Source organism: Ammospiza nelsoni, chromosome 4 (assembly GCF_027579445.1).
Source record: "Ammospiza nelsoni isolate bAmmNel1 chromosome 4, bAmmNel1.pri, whole genome shotgun sequence".
NCBI lineage: Eukaryota > Metazoa > Chordata > Aves > Passeriformes > Passerellidae > Ammospiza > Ammospiza nelsoni.
Window position 1 is genome coordinate 21,096,088 of NC_080636.1, and position 16,877 is coordinate 21,112,964.

At 41.4% G+C, this 16,877-nt stretch overlaps 1 protein-coding gene across 1 annotated transcript in view; it reads left to right on the forward strand.

The window, feature by feature from the left end:
• The first annotated feature begins 12,379 nt into the window (after positions 1 to 12,379).
• Positions 12,380 to 16,877, forward strand: part of RGS12 (regulator of G protein signaling 12) — an 87,276-nt gene continuing 82,778 nt past the window's right edge. The window contains exon 1 of the mRNA XM_059469983.1: positions 12,380 to 12,538. The gene's annotated coding sequence lies outside the window, so the exon portion shown is untranslated. The remainder of the gene's footprint in view (positions 12,539 to 16,877) is intronic.

Consider the following 16,877-nt stretch of genomic DNA (forward strand, 5'->3'; position numbering starts at 1 on the left):
CTTACTGCTTATTGCTGGGCAGATAGGGTGCTTTGGGACAGCAAAGAGACTGGGAATGATGAGCACAGTGAGAGGTTCACAGTCACTGCTGGCAGGGTGAAGATCCGCGGGGCTGGTGCCCAGATCGACAGGGATGCACCACACGAGGGAGCCGCAGGCACGGAGGATGGTACCCAGGGAGCTGAGATGCAGCACCAGCTCGGGATGGCTCCTCCACGAAACGTGACATTTAAATAATCTTTCACTTAAATTCGAAAAATGGCCGGCAGAATTTCCTATATGCCTTTCCTTTTATGTTCTTAAAAAACCCCCATATTTCTGCCTGTTTTACTGTGTTGGCAAAGGTTGGATTCCAATATAGAAACTAAAGAATTAGTACAAGGAACTCAGGCCATTGTCCATTTTCACTATTGAATAATGTCCCCTCTTAAAACTTTGTCTTTGAAAGTGTTTGCATTCTACTATACAATTTAATGTGTTGTTGCCTAAAGGTGAGCTAAAAAATTTTAAATCCCTGACACAACAAATTAATCTCTAATTATGCTTGCTGAACAGGATGAAGGTTATACTCACCAAGCAAATTAATAATATGTAGAAATATTTCTTAGAAAGACCTCCAGGTATGAAGATTAAAAGTTATTAAATATCTAAATGTGGCCCATTCCTACTGATTTTAATTAACGATAACAGGATAAGGCAAATGTAGTAGAAGACTGAACTTGGAGAAAATGGTGGCTGCTGAAATATAAACAAAGTAACTGTCCCTCACCCCACCTTTACTACAGCGATTGCATGATTGGAAAAGTGCCAAGTTTCTTTTCTGATTCTGCAAAGATCGTTTTACACATTTCAAATGTAGATCTGTCATGCATTCAGGTAAGCTACATGTTCAGTGCCTCCTGACACTTTAACTTGTTTACAGCAAGAGATAAAGAAATTCTCCCCTGACTCCACAGGAATTAATAGTATTTACTCTAACTATCTACTTAAATCATATAGCAATTAAATCCAATTAATGAGCAGTAACAATGGCAGCACAGCTGAACCTTGTACTGCAGAGTAGGTAGCCCCCTCCTTCCTGTTATTACAGCTCCAGATCTGTAGGAACACAAGCATGGAGAAAATCTGATTCCTTGCTTGCTACCACGAGGAACCATGTCATATAACCCCTTTTGTAAATCTGTGAACCTGTTTCTTAAAATGACTTAGGTGTTTTGTCTCCAAAATTATATGAAGACCTGCATTACAAACAGGTAAATGAAGATTGCTATTATTGTAAGATTCTAGGATGCTTCTAGGATTATTCCTGATTAATTTATACCAATTTTTTCTTGTATCAACACTAATTTTATTGCTTTATATACCATTTACTCTTGAGAGCTAGAGGTCATGCCCCATGCAACCCTTCTTCTGATTTATAATCCTCATTTATAAGGTAGGATTTTGATGACTGTTCTGCTAATTTTGCTCTTTTGAGTTCATCCATTTTAAAGGTGAGTGCCCAGAATGACACACAGCATTCCAGATGAGACTCCAAACACTCTTACATAACTGCTTTAAAGAAAATTGTGTTTTCTGGTGGTTCTGAGATTTTTTTTTTCTATATAAAACATCACTTCTAGTAGTTATATTTAGAAGTTCAAGGTTTAAATCATCATCTCTTTAACAAAAGGCTTTTATCCCATCTATGCAGATTACCTGTGTTCTAGCCCTGTTTTTGCCTAGAGAGTGAACACAACAAAGCTTTAGACAAATATGAGAAGTTTTATGTATGACAGAACTTTTCTAATGCTTTTTGACAAATTGAAAGTTCCCCCCCTACCCATAGTTTCCTTTTGCTGCTATTCCTTTTGTGTCTGCAGAGTCTGGAGGTTTACTTGAAAAAACAGGTTGAGTGTTTTTTGCGGGGATTTCTTTTTTTTTTTTTTTTGTTTAAGGTAGTCACAGCTTTCTCATCTGTATGGGACAGTTAGCTGCAGGTACAGATATTTGAATGTTTGTGATATTCAGACAAATGATAACTTGAAAGACCTGCCTAGGATTAAAATTCTTGGTAGAATTCCTGGTTTTGCAAAACAGAGACAGACACTGCTTCTGTGTCTGTAAGAGTAGGGAGCTGAGTATAATAGGTATTCAAGGGGAGCACATGAGCAGTTACCCAAGTTTATAATTTTAACTACAACATTAAAGGAACTGCCTCATGGCTTCTAGAGGTGTGATCAACAAAGAAACTGTAGCATAGGAAAACAAATTTCTTATTTTCAGGGGAGTAACGGGGCCAACTCGGTTTGATATCACTTTCACCAAATGAAGTGCTTGTATTAGATGTACACACAAAGATGGAGCAAATGGAAAAAATTAAATAGGGGAGGAAATACACTGCCTGGAGGCAGGTGACTTTGTAAGTGATGTGACCATAAAGGAAAAGGAACCTGAGGAGGCAGATGAGAAAATGAGACATTGAGAAACATGCAAGCAACTGAGAAGCAGATTTTGATGAAAGATGGGAAAAGTATGTTGGACAAAAGGGCAATGTAAATGCCTCCAAAAAAAACCTGTAATGACAGAGATGAGGGAACACAACACTTTAGAAAGTGAAAATGAAGGAAAAAACATAAAGCTAAAGGAGAAAACTTTGAGTATGAAAAGCTAATACTAGAGAAATTCTGTATGTTTTGAATAGAGAGCCCCTAGAGGTAACTTAAATAAGTCACAAACAGTGTAGAGCAAGGAGTGACAATTTTTCCCATCAGAGAAAAATAAGGCACTGAGCAAAGACTTGGAATCAAGGATATTTTTCACACAGGAGAGAGGTTAAGTAATTTGTAGGAGGATCCTGTAATAATTAAGCAACATTTTCTCACACTGGTATTAAAAATTTGCTGGGTAAAAATGTTTGTAAATTTTTAAAAACATATTTTTACTCCTTGACTTCAAACTGGAGAAGCATTTTAAGACTTCAGTTTATTTCAGGCCCTGAAAAGTTTAACAGTTATCCACCAGACCAGGAGTTTATGGATGGGGAATATCTTTTATCATATTCTCCATAAACTGCTCTCTCTTGCAAAGAAAAAGACCAGAACAATAAGATGTATACAAGATTTTATTTTAATTTTTTCACAGACAGCCTGCCCAAATCGGTGTAGGCAAATAGTTTACAACTCTGTAGACTTACCCCAAGTTGACAGCCTGGTTCTGTGAACAGTCTCCTGTTCTAAAGTCAATGGGACTTCCCAAATGAATAAATATATTGAAAGCTTTATGTATATGTTTGCAAGATCAGTTCCTATGCTGATAATGTAATGTGAAAGGCAAATTTAAAAAAGAAATTTAAGAACATTTGGTGGTGTTATGTCAGCAAGTAAATACTAACCATCTGGTCTCTAGATTGCTAATCTATTTCCCCTGATTTTATGGTAGCATGCTTCCTGTGTCTGCAAGCTTGAGACTACATCATTAAACTTTTGTGTTGATCTTTTTTAATGTTTTAACAGAAACATTTGAAATACTTTGCCATTTTGGGTGTGAAATTTTCTTCCTATGCATATTTCTTCTGGCTGAAAATTCTTCATTCTGTTGCAGCTTATTTTAAAGTATTTATTGAACAACATTTCTAATAAGGATGAATAATTTCAGCTATGTTCTTTAAAAAGCAGACCAGTCATCCACAATGAATGGCATCCAGTTATGTAGTGCTGACTAATTACTACCGGTAATTAGGCTGTAAGATCTCAGTTTGATCCTAGCATCACATAGTACCAAGTTGAAGGGACCCTGTTCAGCCTTTCTTGGCTTTCTTTGCTGCAGCAGCAGCACCCTGGTCACTCATGCTGAGCTTGCTGTCTACCAGGACCCTCGGGTCCCTCACCACAGAGCTGGTACCCAGCCAGACAGATCCCCACCTGTGCTGCACTCCTGGATTGTATTTTCCCAGGTGCAAAATCTTGTCCTTGTGCAACGTGTGTGCCAAGGAAAATATAGCTTGGATATTAGGAAAACCTTTTTCATTGAAAGAGTCATAAAGTTCTGGGATGATCTGCCTGGGGAGGTGGTGGAGTCACCATCCCTGGATGTGTTTAAAAAAAGCCTGGATGTGGCACTTGGTGCCATGGTTTAGTTGAGGTGTTAGGGCTGGGTTGGACTTGATGATCTTTAAGGTCTCTTCCAACCTCATGATTCAGTGTATTCTGTGATCTTTATATGGTTCTTGGCAGCCCTCTATTCCAGTCTCTCCAGGTCCTCCTGCAGGGTGGCTCTCCCTCCCAAAGTGTCCATTTTCCCCTCAGCTTGGTATTATCAGCAAACTTCATCAGGACACACTTGATCCCATCCAGATCAATTATGAAGATATTAAACAGATGTGAGCCCAATATTCATCCCTGGGGGACCCCACTTGTCACAGGCTGCCAGTTTGAAAAGGAGTTATTTATTTGCCACCACCCTCTAGCTGTGTCTGGCTAGCCAGTTCCCCATCCACTGCATGGACCAGTCCAGATCCTAATGCATCCAGTCAGTACTTTAGGAGAAGTCTCTGGGAAGACTCATTGAAAGCCTTGGAGACAATGTCCATTGCTCACCCCACATCAGCTGAGCAGGGCCTTGTGTTGTCAGAAGGTGATCAGGTTTGTCAAGCATGACTTGCCTTTGGTGAATCCCTGCTGGCTTTTCCCAATCATGTGCTTCATTTGACATGTGAGAGCCCCCAGGAAAATTTGTTCTCCAACTTTCCCAGGGAATGGAGTAAAACTCACAGGCCTGTAATTTCCTGGATCCTCCTTTAGGCCCTTCTTGTAGATGGGCTGACATTAGCCTTCTTCCAGTTTTCTAGGACGTTCCCTGATATCCACAACTTCTCCAAGATTATGGAGAGCATCCTTGGAATGACATCAAACAGCTCTGTTAAAACCTTTGGATGTGTAACATCAGGACCCATCAATTTGTAGAGGTCAGGCTCCTGTGATAGTTCACAGACAAGCTCTCCTTTCACTGACAGTCTGTTGGTGTTTCATAATCCTGGATTTTTGATCCCAGGACCTGTTCCCAAGGTGAAAACAGAGGTGAAGAATGTGTTGGGAATCCCTGCCTTTTCAGCACTGTGGGTGACCAGTTCACCTCTGCTGCTGAAGAGTGGTCAGTATTTCCTTCTCTTTGTTGTTCATGTACCTGAAGAACCCTTTTTTGTGTTTTTGACCTCTGGCCAATTTCAATTTGAGCTGAGCTTTTGCTTTTCTAACTGCATCTGCCCACCCTGGCAATGCCCTTGTAGTTCTCCATGGGTTTTCCATCTCTGGTATGCTTCTCTTCTGGTTTTGAGCAGACCCAAAAGCTCACATTTAAGCCAAGGGAGTCTCTTATTCCACCTACTTTCCTTACCCTTAGAGAGCATTAACTGGTTTTGTACTTCCAGGAGTGTCCTTGAAAAACTGACAGCACTCACAAGCTCCTTCATCTTCCATGGAAGCCTCCCAGGGAATCTGTCTCAACTGAGCTCAGAGCTAAATTTCTTGACTGCAAGCTGTTACCTTAGGGGTAAGCTCTGGATTGCTATGCATTGCAAGAAAAAAAAGAATTGGTGCATACCATTTAAAGGTATAAAATTTCCAACAGGCTGAAATGTTGAGAAGCACTTATCACAGCTTGAGGAAGGCTTGTTTCACTGAGGGAAGCTATAGGAATATCAATTTTCTACAAACTGAAAAGTAAACATATTTTAAAAATTAATTAAAATTACTTTAAAAACTCTCCAGGATCCTCATTCTTCTCCCTAGAGGTTTAACTATAATTTATCTTTAATTCAATATAATCAGATCAAATGCAGTCTGTTTTATGAATGCATAAAACCTTGCCCACATGAACTTATGTTAACTATAATGCCTATGCTTTCTTTAAACTTACATGAATAAGATTTTCTGTCTTTCCTTTTCATTTAACTTAACTTACAACTTCACTAAATGAAATACACCAGTGTTAAATCTTTAACAAAACTAACTGTCCACCCAGGGCTTAAAGCTACAGCTCATCTATTCAATGATTTAAGCATATTTAGAGCTTGTTCACATTGGTTAACACTCAGTAAATAATGAAACCAAATTTCACCACAGTTGAAATGGCCTAATACAGATTATACCAGAAATGATGCACTTGTTTTGTGTCTCCTTGCTGCCAAGTTCTTGTGATTTGGTATGTGCATTCTCATGAAAACAATCCATGGCCTTATTTTAGGAAGCTGGTTAAAAAAGGCATACTGTATGTTGGAGAATTTTATTCTTAAGCAGACTTTCCTTCTGTAAGATTGCCTGGATGTGTTCATTCATGCAATGACCTCCATGCAACATCCCACAGGCACTGTGGTTTGCTTGCAGAAGGCACCAACACCTTCAGCTGACAGCCCTGTGCTGAGACACCAGGAACCAGCTACAGCTGTGCCTCTCAATCTCTTGGCTGGAGACACAGCAAATTCTTCTGATCTTGGCTTGCCCACTCCAAATGAAATGGAATTACTTTTGACGTGTAAGGTATGTGGTTTAAGTTCACTATTAAGAAAGATGTATCTTATGAAAAAAAGCATAGGCTAATTTTCTCTTTCAGATGAAATTAGGATGTTATGCTAGGCAATAACTTGGGGGATGCCAATTATAAGGGAAGGAATGTGAAAATGCTTATAGAAGACCAGCCATGATCACCAGAACTTCAGCAGGAACTGCCTGGGTCACCTGGTTCACGCAAGTCACAGTTGTTATATACTTAAGAAGGTGAAAGAGGAAGTAGGCTGGCACAGGTTGAAATAAATAATCCATCAGCATTCAACTCTTACCATGGAACTGAAATTTTAATAGGAGGCAAGACCTTAACCTAGTTCTGAGAGGAACTTAAGAAGCGATGTTGAAGGTAGTCAGAAGAATTCCACACATGCTGTCAAGGCCAAAATGACTCTTAACAAATGAACTTTCATTTCAGAAGGTCATTTAGAATAACTGCAAGTCTATTCTTAGATGAAACTAAAGTTTCGGTGGAGCACAAAAAAAATCCTCTTTTAGGTAAGTATATCTCAGCGCATTTTATATAAGTTTTAATTGCTGAAGTTAATCATGATGGGTTTTACCTGGAATAAGCAAGTATTTTCTAAATTAATTTAAAAACCATTCAGAATCTAGTTATGAGGTGGGGGAAGATGTGGTGGTGGAAGTCAGTCTGAGCTAAAGCAGATTTGAGTGCCAGGGCAGAATCCTGTCATTCTGTGTTGTTAGGAATGGCTGCTGTTTGTACCAAAACCACCTTTGTGGCACTGCAGCCATGCCATGCCGTGCCTTGTCAGCTGAACTTCAGGAGAAGAGATTACCACGAGCACAGCTGTATCTCTGGCAGGTATCATACAGACAGACTGAACTTGGTCCAACAGGACTTTCTGTCCTCTCCAAAGTTTGGAGGTAAAAAGCTTAGATGAGGAAATGGAAAAATGTTTGGACTTAACTTTGCCACATACTGACAAGAGAAAGGTAAAATGATTCTTGGATTAACTGCTGAGAGTAGAGGATCCCTTCTCCTCACTTTAATGCTACACAGTTTGTTCTATAGCCAGGGTCCTTTATCAGAGGAATTATGTTAAATAGGAACATGCAAAGTTGATTTCTCTATTACTCGTGTCTCCTCTGCAGTGCCTCAGGCTCTTATTTTCCCTCAGTTTCTTTTCCTGTAGCCATATATCAATATGGAGAACTCTCAGCATGTTTTTCCTGAGGTTAGGGATATGAAGGGCATTTTTAGACTGGCATTTGTCCCTCATCAGGACATGTGCTTAGTGATACCTCAGCCAGCAGAGTCCTGATGTATCACCCTTGCATGGTGCATGAACCTGCGAGTCACACTGGAAATGGCTCCAAAGAGAAAAAGAGGGAGACAGGAGCAGAACACTGCAGGACATCATGCATGATCCCAATTTAACTTGCTGTTTAGATGCCAGGATAGAGCTTGCTTCCTCTGTGAGTATTGCAGAATAAGACAAAAATGACTTTTTTTGCATGGTACTTAGAACCACGAGGAATAACTCCCTGAGATATCCCTTTCCCTCACAGAACCAAAAATACACAGTAGTTCTTCAGAACATGTGAATTCAGCTGCTGGATGATGCACATTTTTAAGCCCAATGGAACTGAAGACACTCAGCTTACATGAGCTCAAAGGGACAAGAGACACAGCTTTAATGGAGCCACAAAGCCAGGTTAATTAGGCAATTTTGAATCAAAACATTAAAGCTTCAAGGCTTAAAGATCAAATAAACAAACAAAACCAACAATTCCTTTAAAGAAAAAAAACCACCAGAATTTTTTTTACATTTTGGTGTATGTGTTTTAACAATATTAGAAGGTGTCCATGACACATTATGAAATAAAAAATGTACACTCATTTAGACTCAGCAAGGCATTTATCAGGAACTGAGGAATTTTGGGTATAAACTCTTTGCCCACAAGAAATAGTGGTGTAGAAGTTTCTGTGCTTTCACTGATAACAAGTAAGGCCAAACTCAATTCTTGGGTTTCCAGTTCTTGACAGAAGTGCATTAAGTGTGCTTGTGTTCTTGAAGTCGATATTTTAGCAGATGTTTTGGTTCTATATATTAGGGTTGCTCATCAGCACTGCAGGTTTAACATGACATCACCTTTAACAACTTAAGGAAAGAAAAACTGACATCAGTGAGCACTACTCTGTGCTTTCAGTTGTTGACCACAGCAAAATGTTTCATTTGAACTCTGTTACTGAATTTGGGAAAATAAATACAGCACATTCTATTGTAGGGGAATTAATTTTCTTAGGCTATTAAAAATTATATTTATATTGTGGTGCTTTCCAAAGGCACTGTCAGGACCAGGGCCTGGCTGTGCCTATTTTCACACAGAAAAAATTGTTCCAGACAGTTTACCATTTGAACCTTCAATTTTGCCAGTGGCACCATTCATATATTTAAATGCACAAAAGAACCTTTCCACACAAAATCTATTTAACTATATTTTAATGTTTAATTAAGTATCATAGTAGGTAAGGACACAAGTACAAAGCCAAGTAGATGCACAAGGATCAATCCTTTTAACATTAAATAGAATTTGGGAGGACACATCCTCTATCGGCCAGTCAAGATTCAACAGGAGCAGTATCCATTCCCCTTTGTTTCTACTATTTCACAGCTCCCTGTAATTGTTTTTGTACATCAGCATGCATGGATGGCAAACGCTATCATCCAAACCAGAATGCATTTATACAAAAGTATTTTCTTCCATTTCCCACTGCCAGGAGTGTCTCATACCAGGAAGAAAACTACATTCAAAATAAAAGGAAAAGTTAGATGAACTAGTAGGCCAAGGTAGATCCTGATGGCTGTGTGTTCATACAGTCCTCAAACGTACATGTACAAAACATGATCTTTGCTTTGGAATTTAAAAAATAAGTTCTTTAACAATGACTTTGCTGCCAGCTGTGTATTAACTGGCCAAGCTAACTACACTGTATATGACACACAGTCTTCCCTGCTGTTCAGAACAAAATCAAGCTAGGAAAGTTAGAATCACATTTGTAAACTGAACAAGCATTTGACACTGATCATGTACATTTTTATTATTTTAAACAGCTTGAAAACATTAAATGATAAAAGTGATATTTAGGTGAGGATTTTTCTGTATGTCTAAAAACCTTCCATTCCTTTAACTAAGGTAATTAAACAATGGTAATTAAAACCACAGACTTTGTGTCAGATGCTGGACTATGTTTATTTTCTGCCTTCTCATCTGGTGCTTGTGACAGCAATGATCACAGTCCATTACAGGATGCATTGTAAACCTCTCCAGAGGAAGCCTGACAGGCTGTTTGGTGACAGCCACCCCTGGTGTGATTGAGATGTCTCTATGCCCAACATTAAGCTACTTAGCTTCATAAGCCAAAGCTTTTCCAGCCCCAAAGCCACAAATCCTTATCACTTTGTTTCACACTTTCTTCCTTTATTGTCTCCAACAGTGGTGAAAACAGTAAGTTACAGCTGAGACCTTGTGTGGATTTTTGAGGGGCCATTAATCACCTTGTTCCAGATTATAACATGAAGTCTTAATCACCATTTCCAAAAGCACTGAAGGAAAGCACCAAATTCATTCTGGATGAGTTCGATTTTTCTGACTGCAAGCAGGGTGTGTGAGCACACCTGTGGGCATGTTAGCCCTCAGCTCTCACTTCTTCCTTCCTGGGCATGACTTAAATAGGAAATTCTGCTGTGGTACAAAACAACCTTCTGTGAGGCCAGACTAATTACATGCTCCTGTGCTATTACAAAGTGCAAACAATTCTGTTAATTATCACAAATACAACAGGTTCAGGTATTTGGAAGGGGTAATCTGACACTGACATGGAGCAATTAGTTTAGAGTTAGCAGATTCTGATGGCACATTTTAGCATCCCTCCTCTTCGAAGCAAAATAAAACATAATACCTGTGTATCAACTCCATAAAGATTCAGTGGGAGACCTGCAGTTACCTCTGTGGGATACTTACCATTCCACTTGTCACTTTCCAAAAGATTTCCTTCAGTTTCTTCAGCTGTTTACAAGGTCAGACTGAAATACATTGATCAATTTCCCATTCTATAGGCAAGGAGGTTGTGCAAGCCAGTCCTAGATCTGTTGGGGTAACACAGCAACAGAGACAGTGGCAAAAGATATAAAGTCTTGACAACCTCCTGTGGCAGCTGGAAATAATTGGGCTCTTAAGGGATGGCAACCCAAACCAACACCTTGGATTTGTGGAACACAATTCTCTACCTGTGACATCTTCCCAGCCAAAAGGATAAAGAATTATAGCTTCTTTGGGCCAACTTAAATCACTGGAGTATTTTTAAAAATTACTGTACCTCACCTGAAAGAATCAACTGTGAGGTTTAAAGTCAACACTCAACTTTCTTCCTTGAGTTTTGAATTTTTAGCCTCCCTAAGGACTTAATAATTACTTGTATGAGACACAGTATATCTGAAGAAGTTTGGAAATCTGTTACACTGATCTGCCAGGATATCTTCTGTGAGGATGAGAAAAAGACGTAATGCTTATTTTATTTGGTTATTTTTTCTTTTCAGAAGCTTTTTGCATAAAACTGGATAAGAGAGATAACAAAACTGGTATCTAGGTCTGAAATGTCTCAGATTGGTAGAAACCTCCTTGGGATGGACTGACAAAGAAAAAAATCAGCAGAATGAGAAGGTGAAGGCCAGAGTAGAGGAGCAGGATTCTCTGCTTTTCCAAAGAGCTTTTTCCTTTGCCCTGTGTTTTTGTTTTTCCTGAAGACTCTGGTATCCTGTAAGCACTTCAGCTCAGGATGGAATTATTAAGAAACAACTTCCTAGACTGGGTAAGAATTAGACAAATGACTGAAGTTAAACCATTAAGTAACAGTATTACAATTTAGATGGTATCTTACAGACATAATGGCTGTGGGATAGATATACAGCTCTGGAGACTGGGGAAAAAAACCAAAAATCCCCAGAAAAAGGTAAGAATTCTCCTTGAACTTGTGCCTGGTAAGTTCAGTGTCAGGTTTCCTGCACATAGAGAAAAAAATTAAATACCCCATATACAAAGGATTGCTACAAGTACATGTTAACAATTAAAGATTACATTCTTCTGCTAAGATCACAAAATGCTTTCAGGTTCTGTGGGAAAGCCAAAGAGATTTGGTTAATTCTACCCTTTCTCTGACTCTTATATTCTTTACAAGTTTCTTAACTGATGTTAACTTTTTTTCCCCCCTCTTCCTATTTCTCCTATTTAAAATAAGAGCTGTCCCCGGTGTATTTTGAGCACCTGCTGCCTGTGCCCAGCTCCAGCGGGCGGTGAAGCTGCCCCTTGGCACGCACCTTTGTCCTTTAGGCGTTAGTGGCCCCTCAGTGCCCGCTCCGCCTCAGGCTGCCGGTGCAGGCAGTGCCCGCCGCTCCCTCACCCCACGCTCCGTCTCGCTTTATTCCCGCCCTTCAAAGGCGCGGCACACCTGTCTGAGGCGGCTCCCAGCCCCACCTGCGCTCCGAGCCGCGGGCTGTGGGTCCCTCCCCTCACACGGTCCGGAGCCCGGGCTGCGCTCTGTGTCTCGGGTCCGCCGCGCCCGCGGTGCGGGTGCGAGCCTGAGCCCGGCTCCCGCTCCCGGCCCCGTTCGAACGGCCGCCGCCAGCCCGCGCCTGCGCACTGCCTGCCCCGCCGGAGCCCAGGGCGAGGCGAGGAGGCTCGGGGAGGCCAGCGAACTACGCGCCCCGCCATGCCCCGCGCGCCCAGTTCCCCACGGCCGGAGCGAGCGGGCCTCTCGCAAGGCACGCCGGGAGCTGTAGTCCTCCGGCGCGGGGTATTGTCTCTCCCCTTTCTCTGTCCGGGAACCCGACCGCCACCCCGCCGGGCGAGCGCGGTGACTGACAGCGCCGGACAGCCAGTCGCCGCAGCGCCGTGCGGCCGAGCCCGGCGCCGTCTCCCCGGTGACTGGGACAGCCGCTGCCTCGGCGGAGTAGCCGGAGTCCCGGGGGACAGAGGTGAGTGGGTCTGAGCGGGGCAGCGCCCACTGCAGCCCGCCCGGCTCTCCCATCCCCTTCGCCGCCGAGCGCCCGGCCCGGGACCCCGCTGGGATGCGGCGGGAGGAGCGGGGACGGCAGATGGACGGCGGAAGGGGGAACGGGGGGAGGGGAGCACGGCGGCGGGGGCCGAGGGGAGGCAGGGGGCAGCCGGGAGCCTTGGCCGCCCCTGTGCGCGCCCCTCGGGCTGCGGCGCTGCCCGCGACCCCCGGAGCGCAGCGCGGAGGGGCCGGCGGGTCCGCCCGCGGGGGGGGTGGGGGGGGGCGCGGGTGCTCCGTGCCCTCCCGTCTTTTACCGCTTGATTTTTCAAATCGTCCCTGCGGGCTCAGGTGCCGCTTCTCCCCTCCCCGCAGCTCCACCCCCCGGGAAGCGGCTGCCCGCGAGCCGGGCAGTTAGTGGGTAACCCCGCGGGGCGCTGCTCCGGACCCGCCGCCCCCCGGGAGCGGGGCAGCGGCGGCGGGGCCGTGCGAGCGGCTGTGCAGAGCCCGCCGGGCCCGTCCCGGTGTCCCCGTCCCGCCCGGGTGTCGCTGCTGCCGCCCCTAGTGCCGCCCCTCTGAGCGGCGTCCCAACAGTTCTGGAACGAATTTGCAAGAAAAGCAGCGGGGAAAATGCCTAACTGCGAACAAAACCTTTCCACCTTCTTGAATACGGCAGATAAATTAGTCTGAATTGTAGGCGCATGACTGTCTGTACAATAGCTTTAGGAAACTGTGTCCTTGCTCACATGAGTCTTGTCAGACAAAACAGCGAATGTCCTGTTTGTGTTCCTTACAATTCGTACACTGTCTGCAGTGGGAGAAGAGTTTTTATTAACAACTACTTTTCAGCCTGCTGTTACTAACTGCAGTCAGTATTTTTTGAATTATCACACTAGATACACCTAAAGGAAACATAATGGTCTGTCTTGCCAATTGTGGAATGAGATTTTTTTATTAAAACATTGTCCTGCCCAAGTTTTCAAACAACTGGTAGCTGTCTTCTACAGGTTGTGCTGCTACATTTCTTGTGTAACTTGTCTATAAACACGTACCACATTTGAATAGTTAGTGGAATTCAAATGTGACAGCTTCATTTGAGCTTTGTAGGGACTTGGCATCAGCTCTGCCTCAACAACTGGCACCCATGCTGAAGAGTCTTTTGCATTACTTCAAGACCTGTGTGAGAGACGAGGGAACAGTCTCTCTCCTCTGTGCACTTCCACTTTGCATACTTTATTCTCTTGCAGTCCTACTATGAAAAACAAAATAAAGCCAGACAGAATGAAGCCAGACAGTGTCTCTGCCCATTAACATGGATCCTGCAGTGCTGAGCAGCAGCTCATTTCCAGAGGCTTTTTGGGAGCGGGTGGTGGTCAGTCATGTACTCCTGATCTCCAGGGGCTGCCCCATGCCCTCTGCGCTGCTCAGTTACAGTTTAACATGGGCTGCAGCAGGAGCGTGCCTCCTGTTGCTGTTCTCTTTGTTGCTATGAGATAACAAGAGCAGGAGCAGGAAACAAACCACCTCTCTCTCTTGGAAGAATGCAAATACATGTTATTTTCTTTGGAGCAGAGGGTTTGAAAATGACATGAAAAGCTAACATGGATATGTAGCAGCGTACCATACAGAAATGCAGTGTTTGTGGGATGCAGTACATTTCAACTGTAGCTGGTATTTTTGCTGTATTATACCCCACAAAGAATTGATCCAAATGGTAGACCAGAATGCTGAAATCTTGAATGCTTTGTTTTGTTTTGCAGTTCTGTGTCAAAGCTGATGTGTATGGACAAATTATGTTATTTCAGATACCTGAACAATTCTTAATGTGCACATATTAGTGATTTTGCCTGAAATGTTCTGTGTAATACTTTGTAGTTATAAAGCTACAAAGCGTTATATCAGTGCAAGTGAATTGGTGTTTTTGTTTCACTGGATATGCTATATGTTTTATAATTTATTACAGGAAAAAAATATTCAGACAAGTTTACTTTGGAATTGTGGAAGTTTGTGCCACTTCTGTGCCATATCTCTTCAGCTCCAGGTTTCAAGTCTGCAAAGAAATTAGGAGAAAAGTTAGCAATTAGATAACTTGATAATTTAGTTTTGAACTAGTCTGTTAACAGTTTGACAATCAACTAATCTCTGCTTAGGGAAAACATTATTTTCATAATTGTTCTATTTGCCTGTCATGCCATTATTGCAGTAAAACATACTTGGAATGCTGAGGGTTCTTGCAGAAGAGATATATTTGTCCTTCGTCTTGAAGTTTCCTAGATAAATTTAATGAGATCTTGTTTGTCCTGGGTGTAATTAGCATAAAAATTGCACAGTAATATTCAGGTACTGAGGGAGGGAAGAGGTGATCTAGCGAAGCAATACAGTTTGTCTTTGGTTGGTATTTTTTTGTTTTGGGTTTTTTAGATTCTAGACACATTAATAGCAAAAACCCTTTAATGTTGAATTAGTTCCTAATTTTGCACCTACAAAATTTCACAAATATATTAATAGCTGAAAGTCTTCATATATCTGGAACATCAGTATTAGAGGAAAGTAACATGTTAGCAGCCTGCTGTTTTGTCAGGTTTTTGAATGACATTTCATTATCAGTGGTTTTCCCTACAATAAATGCTTGATGTGTAAGGGTCATAGGTTAGGAAGGAAAATGGGTAAATTGACTTGTGAACAGAGTTGAAAGGAAAACCTCTCTTAGCAAATGCAGAATTGTGATGTAAGACAATGTTGGGGTTTGCCTCTTCCCAAGAGCAGCCTAACTCTATTTTCATTGTGTGTTTTTATAGTGGCATTTAAGATATTTTTTTATAGATTGGAGAGCTGTATAGATTAGCTGTAAAAAACCTGTTTTTCTTATCAACCACTTCAACATTATATATTAAATCTCAAGTTTTTTAGTAACAACTGTTTTTTATTATATTTTTAAAAGGAGATTATTTATAATCTCATACTCTCTAATGGTTTCCTTTGCTCTTGGAAGCTAGTAGCACAGTTTTAGGTGCCAGATACTATTGGGCTTTGTGGTGATCAGGTTAACAGCACAGATTCAGAGGGTACCCAGGGGTCACATTAGGCTATTCTCCAGACAGCTGAAAACAGAAATATTCACTATAAGGCAAATTGGAACAAGTATGTATTCATGCTCCTAGATAGAAGGTTTTTATTTACCGTTGGGCATTTGTTAGTTCTATTTTTGTTTTTTTTGAGAACTATATTTTGAAATATTTAATGGCAATTCTCAAAAAATAATAGACCTAATTAGAGATAGCTGAATGCACAGTGACCTCTTGATTCCCAAGTTTAGCTCCATCAGGAAAGGGTCAAACAACATTTAAGATATGAGACAGGATGCCAATTGATGGGGCTTTCTTACAGCAATGTAAGAGTTAAGTTTGGTAAAATGTTTGCAAAGCACTTCTTATGTTATGATTTCCATTTAAAGGTTAGGTGTGAAGTTTCATTACTTCTTAAAGCCAGAGTGGGTCTTTTTTTGTCTCAAATTATAGGAAAAGTATTGTTAATGAAGCTGGATAATTGCTATATTAAAACAATTTGCAAAAATCATTCTACACTGAATAGTCACAGCTGCACCATGGAGATATAAAACCCTGATGTCCCTTTGTTAAAAAAACCCAAAAAACTAAACCTCAAAAAGTAAGGCCAGCTGGATCTCTTCTGGTATCTTGAAATCTGTCCTATTTTAGGTTTGGAAGGGTCCTGTGGAATTACATCCTTCAGTTGAGTATCTAGCACAATATTTGAGAAACAGCAGTGGTTTCTTAAATTTGGTAATCAAGGAGTTCAAATGTAGATAAGTAATTAAGACTATAATTCTAAATTGTATTTAAGTTTTGGTTTGGTTTTTAATTGGTAAAACTTGTGAAGTAATTGCCTTGTTTGTTCTAAGCCAGGCAGAAATACTGTGAAAGTAGTGTGCTGTGGATCTAATCACATTCTGAGTGTGGGTTTTTTATTTTTTCTGTAGCTGAGAGCAATGTCAGTAGGATTTCTTGGTCATTTTGACCATGCAAGTAGTGAGCGGGACACCACTAATTTACCACTTTAGATATGATAAAGGAATGTGTTGCCTCTGAGGGTATGTGTATTTATATCTTTCTGTGAATGTATTTATCTAAAATGTTGCCTGCATTTTGCCCAAATATGCAAGATACTTGCTTTCAAGTATGTTATACACTTTAAGTATGTTACAATGTGACTGAGTTAAGGATAAGCCTGTGGACCAACTCAGAGTAATTACTGTCAGATTAGTTCTCACTTGCTCAGATGGAGTTTATTGCAATTTCATGTAG